Here is a 10,723-nt window from a genome sequence, read left to right as displayed (position 1 = left end):
TTAGGTTCTAGCCTCAGCTTTATTAAATGACTTCAAGAAAATGACTTACTCTCTCTGGGTCTCAGTTCCTTAATATAAAAGTAAAAGGATTTGATGAGATGATCTGTGGGCTTCTACATTCTATGAATCTGCATCAAGGCACGAGACGACTGCTTGGTGATAGCTGCAGTATGTCTGCGAATAGAACTTCACCTTATGGCTTTGGCCTTCGCGGCTTGCTCCAACTTGAGTATGTCGTTTGATAGCCAAATTCTTAAAACCATCTCTGGTCTTTTTACTATTTCTTTTTATAATGATTTTGTCCTTAATTTGGACTTATTTCAAGGAGAAAGATGTTAACTACTTGAAAATGATGGGATGTTTTAATCTGGGCTGGAAAGCCTGTTCCTTGAGAATGGCTTAATTAACATTTCCAGGTTCATAACATTTTCATTTATTCATCTTTTTGTTTTTAAATGGTTTTTTAAGTTTTCCAGAGACAGCGATCTCACATTCCTAATGGATTGTAAGAGAGAGAGTGGGTCTGCTGGGATCCGCATTCTTATTAGCTTTAAGATTCACATTAGGAACAAAAAGGGAGCTTAAGCAGAATAGGTCCACTGTGCTAATAAAAAAAGAAACAGAACTTTAGTTCAACACAAGATAATGTGGCAAGACTGCCAAGCAAAAAGCAGATCCAAGGAAGGGCCTCCCAGTGACCTTGGAACAGGACAAATATTTTTCTTCCCTGCACTCATACTCCACCAGGGGAAGCCATGTCTTACATGTCAGTAATGAGTAGGTGGGGCAAACTTATCAGGGTGCTGTAACAATGCCAAGACTGTTTCTGTGAAGCGGGACAGTGAGGTACTGAATGAGAATGCAAAACCTAAAACACACAGCTGGGTGATCTTAGGTGAGTTGAGGGATAGTTAGCCTCCAGATATTGGGATAAGAAGGAAGCACATCTAGCGCTGTGTTCTGTATGTAGTGGGAGCCCCAAATACAAATTAAATTCAGTTCACTGAAAAAGTACTGGACCAAGAGTCAGGAGGCCTGGCTTCAAATCTGAGCTATCGCCAACCAGTGGTATGTTCTTGGACACAGTATTTCATATTTTGAGTTCTGTTTCTACTTCTGAAAAATGGGACTATCCATACTAGCATACTTTGTGACATGGTTGTAATGACCAATGCATTAGCCAAACATAAAAGTTCTCAATTTTAATATGGTCAGCTAACAGTAGTGCCTTGTTTCCTGCTTCCTTTTAAGCTATGATTGTGACAGCTGCCAAGCTTCAAAAAGCATGTCTATTAATAACAAAACACTACACATTGCTCTGTCCATTTGGGGGAAAACAGCTTGAATCTGTCTTTGCCCTAGCCTTCAGCATTTCTGTAAGGAATTAGAAGGGGTTGGAACTATTACGCCAAGTATCTTGTGGGCCTGAGAGTTGACGTCTGTGAAGTCCTTTCCTTGAGTCACCCTCTCTGAGACTGACAATCAGAGAGGGAAGTTCCCCAGGAATGCTACTATGGCATGGTTGCTTCTTGGGCCATAAAGGAAGAAACTATTGTGTGTCAGTATTAGACCTTCATGGAAATTTAATGCATGTCTTTACTCTCCAGAAACTAAGCCAATTTTATTTTGTAAGGATAGAGAACGTCTTCAGAGAGCAGGAGGTATACTGAAAGTCACAAGCCAAACATGCGAGAACTCCAATTATCTATAGGCACTAGATAATTAAAATGCTTTTTTTATCTATGAGCTTTAATGCCTGATGGGTTTTCTTTGTAGAGGAATTCAAGGGTTAAGCCATCCCAACATGCCTCACTCCCAATTTATAAAATGGAAAATCTTCCATAAATCAAAAGTTACAAACAGACTTTGTAATGTCATAACTCTTGCGACGGCTCTCACCTTGATTGATTCCTATACATACATTCTGCCTGATTACCATAATGTGCTCTTGTGGGACAATTGGCACTGGATGGGAAGAAAGAAGCAGGCAGGGAAGTAAATAACAAATGGACCTGGCTCCTCCTCATCGAGAGTGATTTCACTCCAATGTTCCATCATATCAACTGGGAAAGAGAGTCGTAGGGTTTAGGCAATCAATTACAGATATGTGTAGAGGCAGACACAATCATTTCACTGATTGTCACCGGTCTCGAGCAGTGACACTGAAAAGTGATCCGTCACTCGATTTTCTCTGACACCCTGAGAAAGATGGCAGACACTTGTAGACTAACAGGCCCCTGGATTGGTTAGCTTATAAGATTGAAAAATCGCTGTGTTTCAAACTTATCCAAACCTTTAAATACCTCTGTTGCTAAGATTTCATATCTTTCTGGCAAACATTTAGAAAGATTACCAATAGGCTAATGACGTCATGCCAGAGTGGAATGTACTGTCTCTTGTTACTGCAACAGATGTCGTCACTGTGTTTGCTATAGGGCATTGTAAGGGTGATGGGAAGGAAGGAAACACGGACTTTCTTCCCACATGAGAAACATGGCAGCCACCTCAGTAAATGTGCCCCATGGGACACATTTCCAGAGCCTTCAGTCCATCAGGTTTACTGCCACTGGATGCCTGGACTTAGTCCTCTCCCATCCAGTATGATTTTCCTGAGTCATCCACCCTCTACTAGTGAGGATTCCACTTGTCTGCATTTCAGCGATGAGCAATCTTTTTTCCATAAGAGTCAATTCATGAAAAATTTAACACTATACAGCCTACATCTTTTTTTTTCCACTCAAAATAAAAATAGCTCTATGGATTAAAAAAAAGAATATTCTTAATGACATTTAAATAACAGAATGTTATTGAGAAAATCAACACTCCTTTGAACACTTAAAATAATAATACATGGGTATATTTGAGAAGTAGCAACCTAGAGTTAGTTATTTAATTTTTTCCTTTTGAACTTAGACTGCAGACCACTTCTTAAAACCAGGTGGGCTCCACGTGGGGTCTCCAGGGTGAGGGATGATATATGGGACTTCTTCCTAAGGAGAAGCCACATCCCATCTCCCAGCTGCAGCCTGAACCAACAGTACTGAGTGGGGCTGGCTGCTTGAAGGTAAAAGTCAGCTGAGGCAATCTTATGCACAAAATTTCAAACTGCAAAGTCTTCCAGAAAGGATGCCTGCAGATTCCATCAGCATCTTCACTGACAATAACTTGGTCCATTTCCGCCATTTCCTCTGGCACCCAGAGACTTTACCAGCCGCACAAGCACTATCCCTTCCATCAGCATATTTTCTTTTGGCACTAGAGGATCTAAAATGAACCCAGCACAGTCTCAGACTTCTCCGTGTAAATCATCAAGAAATATGACGACCTTCTGCAGAAATGATGTTCTGCATTTCAAAGTTCATTCACTTCTAAACTAAATCAGTGGCAGCAGTCTAGTGCTCTGCTGGGTTCTTCAAGCCACTTGACCCCAAGCCCCCTTAAATCCTTTTGCTCACACTGGCAACCCCCTTGTAAACTGCCCTCAGCGGTTAAAGAAGGTCCCCCACACTTACTGCCTGTTCACAGTAGTCCACTTTCCACTTCTAGAGAAAAGCCAGAGAGCAGGTACCCGGTAATGATTAAAAATAATTACTAATGCTCTTTACTTCTCAAAGAGCTTTCATGTCTTCCACTTCATTTTACCCCTGAGAAAACTGCCCCTGGAAGCAGCTGGGCATGCTGAGGACAGAGGAACAGAAATAGTAATGGATTTGCTTGAGGTCATATAGCATGTTAGCCACAGTCACAACTAGATTTTTAGACTTGCACTGTGCTTATCTTGCCCCCTAGAAATAAGAGGCATAGCAAAAATAATATTTGTAGTAACAGTAATTGTCATGATCCCTGAGCACTTACTGAGTGCCAGGCCACAGGCTTTGCCCCCTCGTCCTCACCATCATATTTGACACTCCCGACCCTCTTCAAGGGCCTCCTGCTAAACTGATAAAGCCCTTAGAAACTCTCCTTGTGCTGTGCAACTCCAGCACGGAGACCTCAGGGAAGGTTCTGGTACTACCAGTGGGTGACCCTCAGAGTGAAAAACTTAGGTCAAAATCTGGGCATCACCAAAGAATTCAGAGTAGCTGCAGAAAGCCTTAGAAGAAAATCTTTAAATGAGTACAGAACTCTCATAAAATGCTATGGGCCTGGAAAATGATTTCATAAGTTATTTTGATGGCAAAAATGTATGAAACAGAATTGACTAATTCATAAATAACTTCAGAATCTCATCTATTATTTCTCACATCATAACTTACAATGGAATAATTGTTTCTAATTCTGCTGAGTATTTTCTCATGCTTTTCGGTCCCCTTGGTAAATCTTATTAGTTGGGTAACTCCTAAGACATTTCTAGCTTGCCTCTATTATGATGAGAACAAGTAAATATTAATAGCAATTTGTTTTTAGTACAACGCGGCATTAATTTCACCACTGGGACCTCCTTTTTTTTTTTTCTTTTTAATTTCTCATCTCAGGGAAAATTGGCCGAGTTTCCCCAAAGAAGGGCTCACAGAAACAACAACAACAACAACAAAAAAACCCAGTGTCCTGTGATCTTATACAAATCGCGACTTACATTTTATTTACTATGTACATTACTGCAAACCAATATGAACCATAACTCCATTTAGATAATAATAATCAAATTATCCAACCTAGGATAGCATGTTTTATAGATTTTGGTTTAAATTTAATATAAAAATGCAGTAGTCCTTGTTTGGAAGAGTTTATTAAGGGTTAGCAAAGAAAAAGCTTTTTCAATAGTCTATAACTCTCTAATGGCCTTTTTCAAATAAAATGGGAAAGAATTTGAAAAGAAACCTATATCAGTGAGCTGCAATTGTAACATTACAGTACAGGTCTATAAATCTTGACATGCTCAGAAGATTGCCTAAACCAGCAATACAATCTGTCCAAACCTCATTGTCTCCACGACCAGCCAGCCTCATTTTAAGAAATGTATGTGGTCTTCAACCTAATTTTATCACCTTCATTTGTAAACTAGTCAATCAATCAAAGCATCCTGGGAGTCTAAATAGAAAAAGGAGTGCATTTTCATGCATTCTGGGCGACACAGTCAAAAATTAATCTCCACTTGATCAGACATTTCTTGCCCTCATCTCAATAGACCATCATTAGGGTCAGCAATGTATATTAAAAATAGAGTTACCGCAAACAGTTCACCAGCTGGAGTTTGCAGGCTGCCTGCCCTTTCCTCAGAAAGCTTCCTCCTCCATGTAAGCCTGAATATGTTCACTAGATTCATCTGGCAGGAAGCAGGCTGGAAAGTAAGTTAGGAAAGACAATGCCTGCAGCCCTCAAATAAAACACGTATGCTTCCCGAGAGCCCGGATAATGGAAACACTCCAAAAGAGACTTACAGAGAAAATACTTCCTAAATATACATTTATAAGGATCAGGCCAGGATAGAAGGGTGTTTCCTACACACCGGGGGTGAGGGTAGGAGTCTGCCCCAAGGCAGAACTGATAAATATGGAAAGGCAAGAAAGGAGCCAAAGCTACAGATAAAAAAAAAAAAAAAGATTTAGAATTGTTTTTTTTGTCCTCCCCAGCCTCTCCATCCTTCCACAGTTCTGCTCTTCAGGCACACACCTTTATTTGGGTAGAGGCCACAGTGATAGTCCTTTCCAAGGCAGTGACCTTGCTGGGTATCTCCTTGCATCTCCGAGAGCTTAGGAAAAAATAGACATATCTCTCCCTCAATACACATATATGGAAGGAAGGAAGGAAGGAAGGAAGGAAGGAAGTTGATGTCAACTTCATTTTCAAGCCATTAACCTCAGAACCATCTTGGACATCACTCTTTTTCTCACACCCACGTTATATGCATCAGGAAATCCACCTGGCTTTACCTTCAAAATATAACCAGAACCTGACCAGTTCTCAACACCTCCATTGCTACCATGCTGTTTTAAGCCACCATCATCTCTTGCCTGTCTAATAAATGGCACATACTAGGTCTTCCTGAGTCTACCTTTCCTCCTATTCTCAACACAGAAGCCAAGAGTGATCCTTTTAAAATATAAGTCAAATTATTCCACCGTTCTGCTCAAACTCTTCAGTGGCACCATTGCATTGAGAGTAAGAATCAACATCCTTAAAATGGGCTACTTAACTTACAGCTACAAAATAATGCTTATTACTCAAGTATCTGGACTCAAGAGTTCCCTATAATTGCCTCAGTTTGTGAGCCTGACAAAATTCCATTCCCATGTCATTGATAACATAGCTGTGATAATGATTAATCATTCCATTTGTTGGCCTTTTTCTGTATGCCAGGCATTGAGTTAAGTATTTTACCAACCTCTTATCTCATGCTACCAATCTCTCTATAAATGGAAAACATTTGGGACTTAATGGAAGTCAGGACTTTCTGCAAGCATAGGTGTGGCAGGTGTAAATTTCTACTTCTATCAGCTACAAAGAAAGTGGTGGGATGTATTACAGAAAGAACAAACTTCTTATGTTCAAATCCTATCTCCACCAACTTGGAGATGGAATAATCTCAGGAAAGTCATTTAACCTCCCGGTTAAATATTCTTTTAAAGGCTTAAGAAGCCTCCTACAATGCCCAACACAGCTCTTGATACTCGATAAATGGTCCTTTCCTTTGTCTTTGTTTTCCAGCCCTAAGCAAAATTGAGAAGTGAGCTGAGTTAGTGTTTGGCGAGACTCCCTCAAATGTATTTACAAAGCGGCTTTCCACCAGGACAACCAGGGATCAGTTTATTTTAAAGAAATTAGGGACAATTTGCACTTTAAAAGGTGGGAGGTAATGCTTCTATCAAGGAATGGGTACCTCATCAGTACGGACAGAAGGTCTTCTCAAGGCCCTCGAATTCATCCCATGTAAGTCACTGCCAATGTTCTGTTTGGGGTCTACACGGTAATGCTGGCCTGCCTGCATGCTTCTCCTGCAGAGCTTTCTAGTCCTCCCAGAGGGGAGACCCTCACTCAATGACTAGAACACCACAGACCTGTGCTGGCTATGTCATTAGAACTCGAAATTTCCTATTGATCTCTAGCTTCATAGCCGCTGGTTCCACAAAGATCAAGAAAGCATTGATGTAGGTCTAGGGATCACCTCCCAAATCCTTTTCATTCACTCATTCACAGCTTCATTTACCAACACTATGCGCTAGGTTCTTGAGATACAAAATGAATAAGATCAAGTCCTTGACTTTAGGAAGCTATCTGTCTAGAGCTGGGTTCTCTGAGAGTGTTGTATGTACCTCCGGTGGTAATCAGGTAATTTTAGATAGCACAGCAATTGATTTTTAAAAATTCAAAACTGTTTATTTTAATACATATTAGAAAAAATGTATAACTTTTCACACTCATGATTGCTGGAATATTATTGCTTAGGGCTAGTAAACAAAAAAATGAGTTGAATCAAAGAAAGATATTAAGAAAATAAGATATTAATGATAGATTAATATGGCAGAAATTATATGAGAAATACTAGTGTAATGTAAGAGATACATGAACATCCAGAATTCAAAGTGGTGTATGCTGGGTCATAGGCTGTACTCAGGGTAAACAAGTCAGATGGTAAGGAGGGGAGAGAGGCAGATGGAGATGGAAAGTTCAGGTAGACCAGCTTCTCCAGGAGCTACACTTTGAAAGAAGAGGATGATTTTTCCAGGTAAAAATGAAAGGAAATCTTACTCCAGTTAAATGGGTGACCAGGCTAAGACACTTTAAGACAGTGAATGGTTTATCCAATGTCAAACAGCCAGTAAAGGTATTTGAACCCAGGACTGGCACATTCTCAAGTGGTATGGAGTAGTGGTAGAAGCATGGGCTTTGAAGTTGAAATGAAAAAAAGAGGGGGAGGGTCCAAGTTTCAGGTCCACCATTTATTACCTGGAAGACTTAGGACAAGTCACTTAGTTTCCTTGGATTTGAAACGGGAATAATCATAGTACATTGCATGAGTATTCCATGTGATAACGTATCTATAGAGTATTAGCATCATGCATCACATAATAGGTGTTCAATAAATGGCAAGGATCATTCTTATTACTATTAGGTACTTACTTATTCTACAGCATCCTATCACCTCCAGAGTGAATTATTTTGTCTTATGCCTAGCACACCAAAAGGTACAACAAATATTGGTTGATTTGTTAAATTAATAAGAGAATGAATGAATACTCATCTATTTACACAATAAATTAACCAGATAGTGCAAATATTCCCCTTCCCTTTGTAATATTTGAGAATACAATCAAAAGATAGGAAATCGATGCATCTTAAGTCCTATATATTTTGGTAATCTATGCAGAAGATTTTAAGAGTTGTCAAATTTTCTAAGAATCTAAAAACCCTGTCTGGCAAAAGTATAGAAACAGCAAAAAAAATCAATATTTGCCAGGGGTTTGGGAGTGGTAGTGGTGGGAGGACCGAATAGGCATAGTACAGGGCATTTTTAGGGCAATGAAAGATTCTTACAGTACAGGACATACCACATTTGTCAAAACCCATAGAACATGTGAGACAAAAAGCAAACCTTAATGTAAGCTCTGGGCTTTAGTTAACAATGTATCAATATTGGTTCATCCACTGTAACAATATGCCACATTAATGGAAAATGTTAATAATAAGAGAAACTTGGAAGGTGGGTACATGTGAATTCTACTTTCTGCACTTTTCTGCAAACCTAAGCTGCTCTGAAAAACAAAGTGTGTTAAAATAAACAAACAAGTAACAAACAAACAAGAGCTCTCTAAGGATCAGGAATCAAACTAGAAGGCAATACTTGGATGCCACTGAGGCCCGGAGAGGAAATCTGGGTGCAGGATGGCTCAGAAATGAAAGAGGAGGGTTCGTCCTCCTCTGTGGTCTTTAATAGAAACCTGCCCACGAATAAGAGAGGCAACAAAAAATGTGTGCACACACCTGAGAGATGAGCCAAGAATACTGTGCTTAATGTATTGGAGAAATTACTCAAGGGTGAGCTACCCTCATGTGAAGATTATACTGCCATTACACCACAGTCAGCAAGACCTTGTGATGGAGCCTTTCCTACAGGTGCAGTCACAGATGGACCCCCTGGAGTGAGTGGTTCCAAGGCATTGGGGGCCCAACTCAGAGCAAAGTCCACCTCTCTATACTACAAGGCTCCCCTCTTTTGAAATGGAAGCTCCTTGAAGGTAAGCAGTGTACTGCCTTCCTATCAGATGTGTTCGAAGACCTCAGTGGGGTTGGATTATCACACATAATCTCATAACCAGGACTAAGCATGTTGGCATCTTGCCAGGGATGTCATTTGTTTAAATATATTGGCACCTTTTCTTTCTCTCTCTGTAACTTTTAGGATACTCATTGATACATTCATCTTTTTCTTCCACTTTTTACTTTTTAATTAAGGTATACTTTCATATAGTGAAAAGCATATATCTTAATTGCACAGTTGGTCAGTTTTGACAACTGCATATACTTATGTGACCTATACCCCTGTGAAAATAAGAACATTTCCATCACTCCAGAAAGTTTCCTGTGCCCCCATCCCAATCAATCCTTCTTCTACTCCTGAAACAACCAGGATTCTGATTTCTCTCAGCGTGTATTAGGTTTGCCTTCTCAACTTTGTGTGCACACCAGGAAAACTCCTATTCCTCCTTCAGAACCCAGCCAGATATTACCACCAGAATTTATTACTTCCCTCTCTGGGTCCCCTCAGCAATTTCAGTATTTTTCTTATACGTCTCTCTCCTCTATTAGACAATGCACTTGTGAAGAATCATATCATCGTATAATATTCATCTTTTATAACTAGCGCTCATAATACGGTCAATATCGAATAGATGTTCTTTGAATGAATGAATGATGGATAATATCTGCCAAAAGAACACCTTTCTTTGTTTTCATCTTGGTTAAATCCCTAATTTCCATACTGTTTTTGTTTTGTTTTTGTATTTTTTTATTACTATAAAACCAATACAAGCTCACACAGAAGGGTATAAAGTGAATAGTAGAAGTCTTACTCCTCAGATTAACCGCTATCGGTAATTCCTTGTGTATGCTTCCAAACATGTCTATGTATTTATTTTTTTACATAAGTATTTTCGCACCCTACATACCTTCTAGGAACTTACTTTTTTTTCACTTAAAAGTATAAAACAACAATCATAATATTTAAAACTAGCACTTATATGGTGTCTACAATGTGCCAGGTAGTCTAAATATTATATATATATATGTATGTGTGTGTGTGTGTGTGTGTGTGTGTGTGTTTATTTCTCACAATAGTCCTTTGAGGTAGATACTATTATTATCATTTTTGATATTTAATTATTCATTATTATATTTAATTATTATTTACTATTAAAGTAAATTATTATTTATTTTTGTTATTTATTATTAGTGGTAAATTATTATTTACTATTATTTTACAAATGAGGAAGCTGACACAGATTAAGTAATTTGCTCAAGATCACACATCTTGGAAATTATTTCATGTCTCTACATATGTATCTATCTTATTCTTTTTAATAGCAACATAGTATTTTCGGTTTTTAGAAATTACAAACTAGGATACAATAAATTATTTTACACATATTATGTTGCTTTCTTGTGGGAATATATCCATCCTTGCATAGAGCTAGGTCAAAGTGTGTGCATTTTACATCTTGATGGTTATTACTAAATTCCCATCTAAAGAGATCACACCAATTCACATACATACACCGCATGAGAA

This window comes from Pteropus alecto, unplaced genomic scaffold (genome assembly GCF_000325575.1).
Source record: "Pteropus alecto unplaced genomic scaffold, ASM32557v1 scaffold25, whole genome shotgun sequence".
NCBI lineage: Eukaryota > Metazoa > Chordata > Mammalia > Chiroptera > Pteropodidae > Pteropus > Pteropus alecto.
Note: the sequence above shows the minus strand (reverse complement) of the source record.